The sequence below is a fragment of the Cornus florida genome, unplaced genomic scaffold (genome assembly GCF_030987335.1).
Source record: "Cornus florida cultivar Cherokee Brave unplaced genomic scaffold, ASM3098733v1 CherokeeBrave_3.0.0_Hap2_Chr09, whole genome shotgun sequence".
Taxonomy (NCBI): Eukaryota; Viridiplantae; Streptophyta; class Magnoliopsida; order Cornales; family Cornaceae; genus Cornus; species Cornus florida.
In genome coordinates, this window is record NW_026775579.1 from 25,461,143 (window position 1) to 25,475,296 (window position 14,154).

Consider the following 14,154-nt stretch of genomic DNA (forward strand, 5'->3'; position numbering starts at 1 on the left):
TTGGGTTGGAGTGGTAATTCAACACATTTTTCAAGAAAGTTCAAAATCATGACAAGTGGAGTCAAAGATGACAAACTTATGCCTTAGCATGGCAATAATCAAAAATTTGATCACAAACAAGTTCAATAGCACTTAGCATATGCAATTGGATGGAAAGAAAACAAATGGAACAAGTTTCATCTCATTTAAGGGCATTTTGGTCAATCTTGGGAATTTTCAACACTTTTGGGGCAAAATTTAAATTTTTGAAAACTTTGAGGTCCAAACATTCAAATGCATTGTAGATAAACTTCATAACAAGAATCATGCATTGAATAGTCAACAAAGGAAGGAATTAAGCAACTCGACTTCTCATTTTCAAAACAAAGTTCAAAAATTCCTTTTTAACATTTTGAAACCAACAAGTGTGATCACAAAGGCATTTAAGCATTCCAGAATCAATTTGCCAAAACAATGCACCTTAACCAAGAGCAATCAACAATTTAAGATCAAAAACTTCAAAAGGTTTCATTTGAAATCCATTTATGCAATTTATCATGACTTTGCAATTTAAGTTTCAAAATCACAAGTTTCAAATCAAGTCATGTTGTTATGCATTTAATACAACTTAGAATCAAACAACATTCATGCATTTCATACTTCATACAAACAAAACAAGTTGGGAACATGCATGCAAGTATTTGACTTCATATGCCATTGCAACTTTAAGATTTCCAAGAATTTTGCAAGTTCAAAAATTGTCCATTTTCAATTCAAATCGCAAAATTAAAACAATTTTGACAATCAAGCTTTCATTTCAAATTACAAAACAACATTTCCATTTCATGACATTTAAATTCCAAATTCTATTCACATGTTGAATTTTCAAAACAACTTTCTAAAAACTTGTTATTTTTCTTTTTCAATTCAATTCCATTCAAACTTTAAATCTCTTTTTCAATTTTCAATTCAATTCAAGTTCACACAAACTAACCAAATGCCATTTAGAGAATGTAAAATCAAAGCACAAGTTTAGTTTTACAAAAATCCGGCATGGTTTCCCCTTAAAAATGTGCATTCCACAAATTTTTCAACAAAGAGGCAATAGCATACATATATCTATTCAATCAAAATCAAACATTCACATGTCTCAATCAAGTTAAAGTCTCAACCTCTATTCAACATGGCAAAATGGACACCGCCCACAAACACAAATCCATATATAAATTTGCCCATTCTCCTTCTATACTACAACAAGCCATACTCCCCTACAATTCTGCCCAAACTTCTTTCATTAATTTTTCCATCCTTCTGAACATAAATCCACAGTCCGTGGTTCCATTTTCCATCTTTTTTTTTATTTTTATTATTTTTTCTTTTCTTTTTTTTTCTATTTTTTATTTCCAAATTTTTATTTATTTTTATTTTTCAATTATATTCCATTTTCCAATTGTGAACAAACATTTATATAAAAACATAAATTCAAAAGAAAAGAAAAATAAAAAAAATAAAATTGAAATATGCAAAAATAGAAGGAAAATTAAAATAAAATCAAAGGAAAAGGAAAAATCACTAACCCGACTCACAAATGAGAATATGAGATAAAAATGGAGAGATTCAGGATGAAACCAAGATTTTCGGCCTAACCGTGGTTGGAAGAGACGACCGAAGTCTCACCAGAAGTTGCAGCGGTCGCCAGTGGGTGGATCGAGCTCTCCTTGGCCTAAATTAGCCGGAAAAGATGAGAAAGAGCCTTTTGAGAGAGAATATATCGAGGAGGGAGAGAATAAGCTTGTCCGAATGGCCAAAGCTTCTCGCCGAACGTTATAGCAGACGGCGGTGACCTTGGGCTTGTTTAGGACTTGTCGAAAATGAGGGAGAGAGAGATGGTGGTGGGGTTGGGGTTTTCGCCGGGGTTGGGAGATGGAGAGGGAGGGATTGAGAGAGTATTGAGAAATGAGAGGGTTTGAGAGATTGAGAATCAGGAGAGAAGAGAAGAGAGGGGATGCCGAGGGTTTAAGGAGGTAAAGAGAGAAAGAAAAGAAAGAAAAAGAAAAAGAAAAGAAAAAGAAGGGAAAAAGAAAGAGGAGAGAGAAAAAATAAATAAATAAATAAATAAATCGAAGGTTTGGAAACCCAACGACCAAAGCAGTTCTCAGAATTTGAAAAGACGCATTTTCGATCGAACGAAGAGATCTTCGGTTGATCGAACACTTACTTTGATCGATCAAATGGAAGATGAAAAGTTGGATTTTAAAAGCTTTGATCGATCCAAATAAACTTCGATCGATCGAAATGATGAGATCCTGAGAGCAATTTCCAAGGCAAAATGGGCCTCTACAGAGTTCGATCGATCGAAGAAGGGTCTTCGATCCCCTCTTCAATCAATCGAAGATGACACTGAATGTGCAGGAAATGCAATAACGGGTATTTGACTCTTAGGATTGGGAACCGATTCCGTGTCAATGACAACGAAATCAACTGGGAAGAAGAACTTGTCAATCTTAATCAAAACATCTTCAATGATACCCTTAGGCTCTTTAATGGATCGGTTGGCTAGTTACAAAACTACCGACGTTGGTTTCAAATCACCTAAACCTAATTGGACATATACCGAATAGGGAAGAAGATTTACGCTTACTCCTAAATCCAAAAGAGCCCGATTGATAAGATGGTCACCTATAGTGCATGATGTGGTAGGTGAACCGGGGTCTTTGAATTTAGGAAGAGTGTTGTGTTGCAAGATAGAGCTCACTTACCCGGTAAGTACAACCTTCCTAGTTGTTTGGCTTCTTTCTTTTTTTTTTCCTTTTAGAGTGCATAGATCTTTCAAAAACATGGCATAAGCCGGAATTTATCGAATTGCATCCAAAAGAGGAAGATTGATTTAAACTTGCCTAAACACATCAATGATTTTATTCATTTTACCTTGTTGCTTTTAAAAAGATGTGGATGCTTTTAAAGCATCCGGGAATGGAGCCTTTGGCTTAAAATATTTTTCAAAACTTTTTGTGAAGAATTCTCAACAACTTGGTCCTTTTGCATTAAATGAAGGAAGGGTGGGATGTGAAATGGGATGGGTGCAAACACTAGGTTGCACCAGTTCACTCTCTTCATTAGACTCACCAACTTGATTGTCAATCACTTTTCCATTTCTCAAAGTGGTCACCGCATTAACATGTTCAAGTGTAGCGCCTTCCAAAGGGGAAGTGGTCTCCACAACAAATTGTTGCTTTGGTGGGGGGTTGAGAGGCATTTTTCCTTTCTCTCTCGCATTCAACGTGCTAGCTATTTACCCTACTTGGGTTTCTAGCTTGGTAATTGATTGTGAGTAAGAATTAAGTAATTAAGTGTTCATCTCTAAAGTACCTAAAGCTGACAAAATTTTCTCTTCAAATGCGGGACTTCTTGAATGACCTTGAGAATATGATAGTGGATTGGGAAAATGAGAATTTGAGAATTAATTTCCATTGGGAGCCTTGGCTTTGCATGTAGGGTGGAACATGCTTCCCTTGAAAACCACATTGGGGGGGTTTGAGCCTTCCCTTTGGCTTTTCCAAGAAAAATTGGGATGATTCCTCCACCCGATATTATAATGATTGCCATAGGGATTATTCCCTTGATTCACAAAAGTGGCATTGACTTGTTCATGGTGCTCATTAGACACATGTCCATGAGGACAATTGGAAGTAGTATGCATCACACTTGAACAAGTCATACAAGATTCATTGGAATGATGAAGATGAGGATTAGGGGAGGAAGACACTTGATGGGCCGAATTTTGGTTGATCAAAAATTGGTCAAACCTTTGAGTTAAAGACTTCACCTCGGCAACTATGTCATTAGAATTGTCCACTTGATATAAGCTTAAATTCTTTCTTCCTCCTACATTTCTACCATTTTTAGAAGGCAAAGATCAGTGCATTAAGTTTTCACTCATGTTTTCATATAAACGCCACACATCATCTTCATGCTTATCGAAATAGGAACCTCCCATTGAGGCATTAACCATGCCATTATGGTTATCCGAAAAACTTTCATAAAAATATTAAACTATTTGCCACTTAGGAATGTCGTGATGAGGACATTTCCTGAGCAAATCATTCAACCATTCCCATGCCTCATACAACATCTCCCCATCCCCTTATGAAATTTGTGAATTGAAGTTCTCATAGCATTGGTTTTAGACACGGGATAATACTTTCTCAAGAACTTTTGTTGCATTTTCGCTCAAGAGGTTATAGAAAGAGGTCTCAAATTGTTAAACCAATATTTTGCCTAATCTTTCACGGTGGAATAAATTTCAAGAAATTCATCTAAATTCTTATATGGTTCTTCATAAGGTAGCCCAAAATAATTGGGAAGCATTTGAATGGTTTGTGGCTTCATTTCATAATGATGTGCTCTAAATTGAGGAAGACGAATGCATGTGAGTGCATTGTATTCATTAGGCACATAGTGATCTTTCAAAGCCATAGGAGGATTTACAATTGGTGGCTCTACATGAACTCCATTGTTAGCTTGGATAGTAGGAGGTAAAGGTGGCATAAAGAATGACCTTTGTATTCCAATTGGAACTTAGCCTTGCGTTTGTGGAGCAAAAGGTCTAGGCATGCCTAATGGAACTTGCATATTATCATATTGTTGCACATTAGGGTGAAGAATGCCTTGTTGGTCTATATAACCAAGGTCTTCAATATAGTCATCCATCGATGCAATGGATTCACTTGAATTGCCCCTTCCCCATGGATTACGCACGATTGACTCAAGATTAAAGTTCATTGGAACAAGAGGAGGATTTAAAGACCTACGACCATGCATGCACAAAGCAAATCAACACAATCAACAACACAAAAAATAGCAAATACTTCTCCTCCACAACATAAATCAATCAACAACAAGCCTCCACATACAATGATCGTATACTCCCATGTTTTTTAACAATTGCAAGAAACAAAATTGCCTCCATGCGGGACAACGATAAACAATGAAAATAAAATGCCTCCATGCAGGACGACGATTTAACTAAGCAAGAGGAGCTTAAAATAGCTCACAAAGGGTCCTTAAGTAACTTTAAGAAATTTTTAAGCTTTTTGCTTTACTTTTCTTTTGCAATTTTATTTATTTTAGCTTTTTATGCTTTGCCTTGCTTGCTTTGAAGTTCCTTTGCTTTGTTTCTCTTTGCTCTAAGTACCTAGCCAAAGAGTGACAATATGAGAAATAAAATAAAAATAAAGTACAGCAAAGATCAAAGGAGCGCCACGGCCGTCATGCTTGCCAAAGTTAAAAGATATGGTCAAATTTAAATTTATGAAAACCATTACCACCACTACTACTAACGTAGCAAGAGTAAGTAGGGATCGTCCCAAGGGATTTGCAAGGTACTACGGAATCAATATTGGATTAGTAGGTTGAATAATCAAATAGGGGTTTAGTTGGTTGAATTACAATAATGATTTAATTAAAAACATGCAAACTAAGATCAATCTAGAGATTAAGGTAAAGAGAATGAGGGAAAGGTCTTGGGGCATAAAGTTCACCACTAAGCTTCACTTCAATAAACATTAGCAATTTTCAATTTAAGGGGTTTCATGTTGTAAAACAAATGTGTGCGCCATTAATTGAAATACTAAGCATGGATGGCAAATTAAACATAAATTGTCTAATCAATCAAGTGAGTAGCACAACTTATCAAACTAAGCCATTAACCATTCAATAAACTCACAATTAATGTACACATAAAAATCTAGAGAAATGTACTACTTGCACTCATAAGCATGGATCATCAAACAACAAGAATGGATTGTCTACCTATCTAGGAATTTAAAGCAACTAAACTACAACTATGCTAATCACATGGAAATTAAACTAATTAAGCTAAGAAGGTAGTACAATCCACCAAGAAACAAGCATGATCCATCAAATAAACCACAAGAGTAATCAATTAAGCACCATGCCTTGACCATCACTAGATTTATAATTTTAACACACATAAACATGCATCAAACTCATAAAACCTAGTCTAAGCACATGACCATTCATTCATGGTCAAAATATTATTTATAACATAAATCCCCAAAAACTACAAAATACTAAGTTTAGGAAGCAAAACTAAGGACTATCTCTAGCCCAAGAGAAGGATCTGGCCACTCATGGTAGTGGTCATGGAACCCTCAAGGGTTTTCTTCAATGTAGGCACCATCTTCTTCCTCTTTGCTTTGCTGCCAAAAACCCTAGTTCTAGAGAGAGAAATATTTAATAACTATTTCTAAAATTGGAAATAAAACTTGCAACAAAATTGTCAACCATATACAAATTGGTTCATTTGATTTAATATAAGGCTCTTTGAGTAGGCAACAAGTCATAAATAAGGCCTTTGATTGGTGCATACTCGCAGCTACAAAAGTTGGTGGAGTTTGAGAGCACTTGGGAATTAAAATAGCTCATTGTCAACAGAGGTTCGATTGATCGAACATGACTTCGATTAATCAAACACTTCAATCAATCGAAGATGACGTGGCAAAAATATTTTGACAGCTGGCGACCATATCTGTTGAGTTAGCACTGCCTTAATTTCGAACGATTGTGACTTTCTTCGATCGATCAAGACTTCCTTCGATTGATCGAACCTTGAATAGTGTAGTTTTTCTAACTTTTTCTAAATCTTCTTCTTAACTCCAAAAAGGAGCTAAAAGACTCTTTTTAGCCTGTTTGAACCTTACTGACCTGAAATAGACAAAAACACATATTAGTACTAAAACAAGAAAGTAAGATTGATGAATGGACCCAAACACCCTAGCTTAGGTGCTCAAATGCATCACATTTTAGCACTTATCACTAATGATTCAATTAAGAACATGCAAATTAAGAATAATTTAGAGATTAAGGTATAGAAAATGAGAGAGAAGTCTTGGGGCATATAATTCACCACTAAGCTTCACTTCACTAAACATTTAGCATTTGTCAATTTAGGGGGATTCCATTTTGTAAAACAAGTGTGTGTGTGTGTGTGTCATTAATTAAAATACTAAGCATGGATGGAAAATTAACCATAAATTGACTAATCAATCTAGTGAGTAGCACAACCTATCAAACTAAGCCATTAACCATTCAATAAACCCACAATTAATGCACATACAAAAATCTAAAGAAATGTACCACTTGCACTCATAAGCATGGATCATCAAACAACAAGAATGGATTATTTACCTATTTAAGAATTTCAAGCAACTAAACTACAACTAGACAAATGACAAGAGAATTAAACTAATTAAGTTAAGGAGGTAGCAAAATCCATCAAGAAATAAGCATGATCCATTAAACAAACTGATGAGTACTAAAAAGTGCGTATTTAAACCCCTTAAGCTTAGGCATTCTAGTACCTTTATCTATCTTACTTTACCGTTTTAGATTGATTTCATATTATTTCTATTTTCAGGCACTTATCCCGAAAATAAGCTAACTCAGCCAAATAAGAGCAGAAATGAAGTAATTCTGGGATGAATCAAAGAAAGGAGCCAAGTAGAAGCAAAAGGTAAAAAAAGGTGAAAATCAACATCTTTGATCGATCTCAGATCAAAGTTCGATCGATCCACATGATCGATCTCAGCACTTCAAGATGGATCAGAGCCATGATGACATTTTCAGAGATCTCAAAAGTTCAATCGATCCAACATCATTCTTCGATCGATCGAACTACCTTATCCTTATCCAAATGATTGATCTTATGTAGTTGTACTACCTTACCAACCACTTTTGTCCTTTTCCCAAAAATATCTTCAAAATATCTCAGATTTATTTTTATCCAAAAAGCGCCACCATTGAGGATCGATCTAACTTCAGTTCGATAGATCTCAGCCATGTTCGATCGATCCAAGTCCAAGGTTCGATTGATCAAACTTCCTCCAGTACGAAAAAGTTAAATTTCCAACTCACAAAAAGTTATCCTTTATCTAATCATTGGGGAATATTTGCTGTACGACCCCAGCTTATTTTGGGTGTCATTTGACCTACCTATATAAGGATATGGATTACTTTTTACATCATATCACATCATATCATATCATACCTTGTAGAACTCTTGGAGAGGAAGCTTAGAGGAAGAGGAGGCTAGAGACACCATTGGAGACTCTTCATCAACCAAGGAGCAAATCTCTACCATGGAGTTAGCCCTTGAGGGTTGGAGAAGCACTACCATGAGTGGCTAGACATCCTCTTGGGGCTAGAGTTAGCCCCAAGCATGCTTTCTACATCTTGATTTTGTGTATTATTGAGGGATTAGTGTTGTAATATATGTTTTGGCATTTTTATATATATAGATCTTGTTTATTCAATGATTTATGTGGTTTAATGCTTCCAATTGATCATTTCATTCTATCCATGTATGCTAGAATAGATGTTCATATGTTTGTCTCTATTTCTTGTGTTATTGATGCATGTCTATGTGTATTAATGCCACAGATCTAGAGATTGTCAAAACATTGTGCTTAATGGAATGCTCTTGTAATTTTCTTGATGGTTCATGCTCATTTCTTAATGGATTATGCCTCTCCCTTAGCTTAATTAGTTTAATTTCATGTCATTATCTTAATTGTAGTGTAGTGGTAGTATAGTTGTTAGATGGGAGGACAATCCATGCTTGTTGCTTGATGTTCCATACTTTTGAATGCAAGTAACATATGTCTCTAACCTTGTGGTGTATTTAGTTTGTGGGCTTAATGAAAGGATTATTGACTTGCTAGATATATTGTGCTTTTCACATGCTATTTAGACAATATATACTTAATTGTTAGATATATTGTGCTTTCCACATGTTGCTTAGACAATATATACTTAATTGGTCACCCTTGCTAATTGAATCAACCAAACACACACACACATCAATATTGCAACACACATTTCCCTCATCGGTCACTTGTTAAGGGTGTAGAAAAGTATTGTTTGGTGGTGACCTCTAAACCCCAAGATCACTCTCTTACTTACTCTTTATTGCATTCAATTATTTAGTTTAATTTGCTCTCTAGTTTAATCAACCAACCAACTATTTGTTTGATCACTCGACCTACTAACCCTAATAGTGATTCCACAACCAAATTCGACTCCAATCCCTTAGGACGATCCCTACTCACCCTAACTATATTTTTAGTGAAGGTAGTAGTGGCGTTTATAAATGTAAAACTTGGCCCTCGCCTTAATGCACACACTTTCTAAGCTTACGGCGTATACAAGTAGCTTCCACCACCAGTTTTTGGCGTCGTTGCCTGGGATTAGGGAACGTCGTATTTGTGGAATTCATTAGGAATTAGTACTCTTTTGATCATGTCTTTACTTTGTTTTTATTTTTCTTTTGATTACTTATTGTGTTTGTTCATCTTTGACAAGAAGCATCGAGTTAGGAAGCAAGCAAAGGAGCATTCAAACAAATGAGCTAAGCAAGAAAGGAAAAATGCTAAAATTTTTTTTAAAAAATGCTAAACTAGGCTATAAATTTAGAGTTGAAGTGCTAAAGGACCTTTGTGACACTTTCTTTACTCAATCCCTTAGTTAAATCGTCGGCCCGCGTGAAGGCTTGTTTTTAATTTCTTAGATAAATCGTGAGCCCACGTGGAGGCATTCTTAATTGTTCTTTGCATCATTGTTGTTAAAGCATAGGAGTATGGGTTAAGTGTTTATGGAGGAAGATTTATTGAATTATTGTGAAGTCGAAGTGTTTGTTCATTTATTGTGTTTGTGTGTTTTTACATTGTGCATGCATGGTCGTAGATCACTAAGACCAACTCTTGTCCCTCTTGATTTGCATCTTGAATCCGTACTTAGAAATCCTAGGGGAAGAGGAAGTTCTAGTTCTACCCAATCCATTACATCAATGGAAGGCCATAATGAAGAGCATGTGGAGGACCTTGGTCATATAGACCAACAAGGTACCCTTCATCCAAATGTGCATCATGAGAACATTCAAGCACCATTAGACATGCCTAGGCCATTCATTTACCAAGCACTTCAACAAGGCCAAGTTCCATTTAGAATGCCAAGGCCAATGTATGCTCCACAACCTCCTATCATTCAAGGAAATCAAAATCAAGGTGCCCATGTTGCACCTCAAATTGCTAATCCTCCACTTGCTTTAAGAGATCACTATTTACCTAATGAATACAATGCACCCACATGCATTCAATTGCCACCATTTAGAGCACATCACTATGAAATTAACCCACAAACCATTCAAATGCTTCCTAACTATCATGGACTTCCAAGTGAAGAACCTTACAAGCATTTGGATGAGTTTCTAGAAGTATGTTCCACCGTAAAATATACGAACATGCCGGAAGAGGTCTTAAGACTCAAACTTTTTCCATTCACCTTAAAAGACAAGGCAAAGTATTGGTTTAACAGTCTTAGGCCTTTTTCAATCACTTCTTGGGCAAAAATGCAGCAAGAGTTCTTGAAGAAGTACTATCCGGTTTCTAAGACCAATGCCATGAGAAACTCAATTCGGGAATTTTCACATGAGGATGGAGAAACATTTCATAAGGTATGGGAACACTTTAATGAATTGCTTAGGAAGTGTCCACATCATGACATGCCCAAATGGTAATTAGTTCAATATTTTTTTAAGAGCTGATCGGACAATTATAAGGGCATGGTTGATGCATCCATGGGTGGCTCATACATTGATAGGCATGAGGATGATGTGAGGCATCTTTATGAGAGCATGAGTGAAAATTCTTTGCATAGAACATTATCATCCAAGAATGGTAGAAATTCACATGGTAAGAAAAGTGTTGGCTTACATCAAATCGACCATTCAAATGAAATAGCCGCCAAAATGAAGTCTTTATCTCAAAGGTTTGATCAATTTTTGATTAACCAAAACTCGGCAAACCAAGTATCTTCCTTCCTTAACCATTCTCATCGTGCATCAAATGAAATATGTATGACTTGTTCTAGTGTTCTTCATTCTACTTCTGTTTGTCCTCATAGACAAGTGCAAAATGAACCTAATGAACAAGTCAATGTAGCTTTTGTGAACCAAGGGAACAATCCTTATGGTACTCATTATAATCCAAGTTGGAGAAATCATCTGAATTTCTCTTGGAAAAACCAAGGAGAGGGCTCAAACCCTTCCCAAGGTAGTTTTCAAGGGAAGTACATTCCACCTCCACTTCAAAACCAAGGATCCCAAGGTTATAGACCTTATCAATCACAAGGGAATCAATTTGCTAACTCTCATTTTCCCAACCAATCTTATTCCCAAGGAAATGCTAGAAGTTCCGCCTTTGAAGAAAAAGTTTTGAATGCTTTGGGCACTTTAGAGGCTAACACTCAATTGCTTCATTCTCACTCTCAATCCATTACAAAGCTAGAAACCCAAGTAGGGCAAATAGCTAGAACCTTAAATACTAAAGAAAAGGGAAAGATGCCTATGAATGCTCCACCTAAGCAACAATGTGTTGTGGAAACCCCTTCCTCATCAGAAGGCCACACCATTGAACATGTTAATGCAGTGACTACCTTGCGGAATGGCAGGATTGTGGACAATCAAGTCAAAAAGTTCAATGAAGAGAGTGAATCGGTTCAACCTCAAGTTGTCACCCCGTCCCGTTTCACATCCCATTCCTCATTCATTGCATATACATGACCTTGTGAATAAGAAAGCTTCAAAATGTGATTTGAAGAATGATTTTGAAAATGATTTGAAGAAATATTTGCCGAAAAATGAATTTGAAAAGGTTTTGTTGAAAAATGATTTGAAATAAAGTGATTTGAAAAATTCTTGTGTTGAAGAGTTTTCAAAAGAAAATGCTGAAAAAGTGTTTGAGCCAAAAGCTCCATTTCCGGATGCCTTCAAATGATCCATTTCAAAAGACAAGAAAAGGGCAAAAACCAATGAAATCATGGAAATGTTTAGGCAAGTGAAAGTCAATCTTCCACTTTTGGATGGAATCAAGAAAATTTCGGCTTATGCCAAATTCTTGAAAGACTTGTGCACCCAAAAGCGAAAGAACAAGAGCTAAGCACCAAGAAAAGTGGTTTTAACCAAGCAAGTGAGCTCAATTTTGCAACATAACACTTTACCAAAGTTTAAGGACCCCGGTTCACCTACTACTCATGCATTATTGGTGATAATATCATTAATCGGGCGCTTCTTAACTTAGGAGCAAGTGTTAACTTTCTTTCATACTCGATTTATGTCAAATTGGGCCTAGGTAAATTGAAACCAACGTCGGTAGTTTTACAACTTGCCGACCAATCCATTAAAAAGCCTAGAGGTATAATCGAGGATGTACTGATAAAGATTGACAAATTCTTCTTCCCCGTTGATTTTATTGTCATTGACATGGAACCGGTCCCCAATCTTAAAAGCCAAATTCCCGTTATCCTTAGCCGTCCTTTTTTGGCAACCGCTAATGGCAATATCAATTGTAGGACGGGGATAATGAAGATCTCATTTGGCCACATGAAGGTGAAGTTGAATATCTTCAATCCCACACCCAATTCATTTGACAAATATGAAGGAGAGGTTAATGATGTAGATAAATGTCATGATCTTCAATGTCAAGGAAGTGAGCCTTCAAAGGGATCATCTTCAACCTTGTATTCTCAAAGTCTTCCTTCAAATTCTTGCCTTGAAAAGGCATGAAAGCCCAAAGATTGTGATTACATTGACAAGGGATCAAAAGTTTCTTTTGAGCTTAATCCAATAAGTTCTTCAAAGAACTATTTGTTGGGTGGAGTTAAAAACATCTATCACCCCAACAAGGAGGGGATGCATTATAAGATCTTTGATCTGGGCTAAAAGAGCCCAACATCTTGCTAGAGACGTTAAAGACTAGCAAAACATTTCGTAGGGTGTCAAAACCCTATTCCTCCCTCATTTCTATCTTAAATTTCATTTCTTGCGAAGTCTAGATACTTGTTTTTGGTTCATATACATGGCTAGGGACTGTGATTAGGATTGCATGAACTTTTATGTTGTGATTGAGCATTCTGCATAAGTTCGATCGATCTCAAATGAGAGTTCGATCAATCGAACTTCCATCTACATCCATCACTTAGAAAAACTTTGAGCCTGTATCCACCTACATCCAAATCACCTCTCTGTCCCATCGTTCAAACTTATTCTCAGATCGATCAGAAGACCTTAGATCGATCCAACTTCAAAGTTCGATCAATCTCATGCTCCAACACTTAACCAAATTTTTGAACCAAAAACCTGCATATTTTTGCTCTCTGTCTGATCGATCGAACATTTTGTTCAGATCGATCTCTATTCTTCAATTCTCTATTTTGACCTTTGTTCGACTTTATTTGACTTTTTAATTTTCAAAAAAAAAAAAAAATCCAAAAATATTTTTATTTTATTCTATTTTTCAAAAATCCAAAAATATTTTCTATTTTTCAATTTTAGTTTTTAATTTTAGTTTTTCATTTTTCAAAAATTTAAAAATTCCAAAAACACTTTGAAAAGAGATCATCACAGTTCAATCGATCTGAAATCTCAGTTCGATCGATCGAACTGAACGGGAAAAGTTTTTAAAAATAGAACCTGAGGGTCTCAAGATTGATTCATTAGATCGATCCAACTCTCCAAACCCTTGTCCCTCATTCCCGTCATCACTATGCACCCATCTTCATCATCTTTTCCGACGAATCTCCGGCGAGATCCGGTGGGCATTGACTTCTCTCTTCTCTCGGATTCCATCACCCCCTTCGCATCTCATCCACTTCTCTCATATTTTAAGTGAGATCCGAGATCCACTTTGTAATTTAAGCTTCAATTTTATGTATTCGTACTTTACATGCTAGATCCATGATATTTTGTTGATGATATCCTCTATTAATGGAGCTTAAACTATGTTATATATATGTGTATATAGATTTGTATATATGTGTATATATTTTGAGTTTTGATTCAATTTGTGGGAGTATGGGCTTTGTAAAGTGACTAGGATTGAGGAATTGTTGTGTTGATGGGCCCACGACACTGTTCGTGTGGTCCTCGTGCTTCCAAAGTCACAGATCTATAACCTTTCAGTTTTCATCTTCGCACAGTTTGATCGATAGAACTTCTATCTCAGATCGATCTTAAAAGATCGATCAAACTCATCTTTTTCAGTTTCTCAGATCAATCGAAGTTTTGAGATCGATCCCACGTTTTTTTGTGATCGATCGAAC

At 36.0% G+C, this 14,154-nt stretch overlaps 2 pseudogenes; one reads left to right on the top strand and one right to left on the bottom strand.

The window, feature by feature from the left end:
- The first annotated feature begins 4,049 nt into the window (after positions 1-4,049).
- Positions 4,050-4,147, top strand: LOC132275714 (small nucleolar RNA R71; annotated as a pseudogene).
- Positions 4,148-10,461: 6,314 nt separating this feature from the next.
- On the bottom strand, positions 10,462-10,560 carry LOC132275689 (small nucleolar RNA R71; annotated as a pseudogene).
- Positions 10,561-14,154: the final 3,594 nt, after the last annotated feature.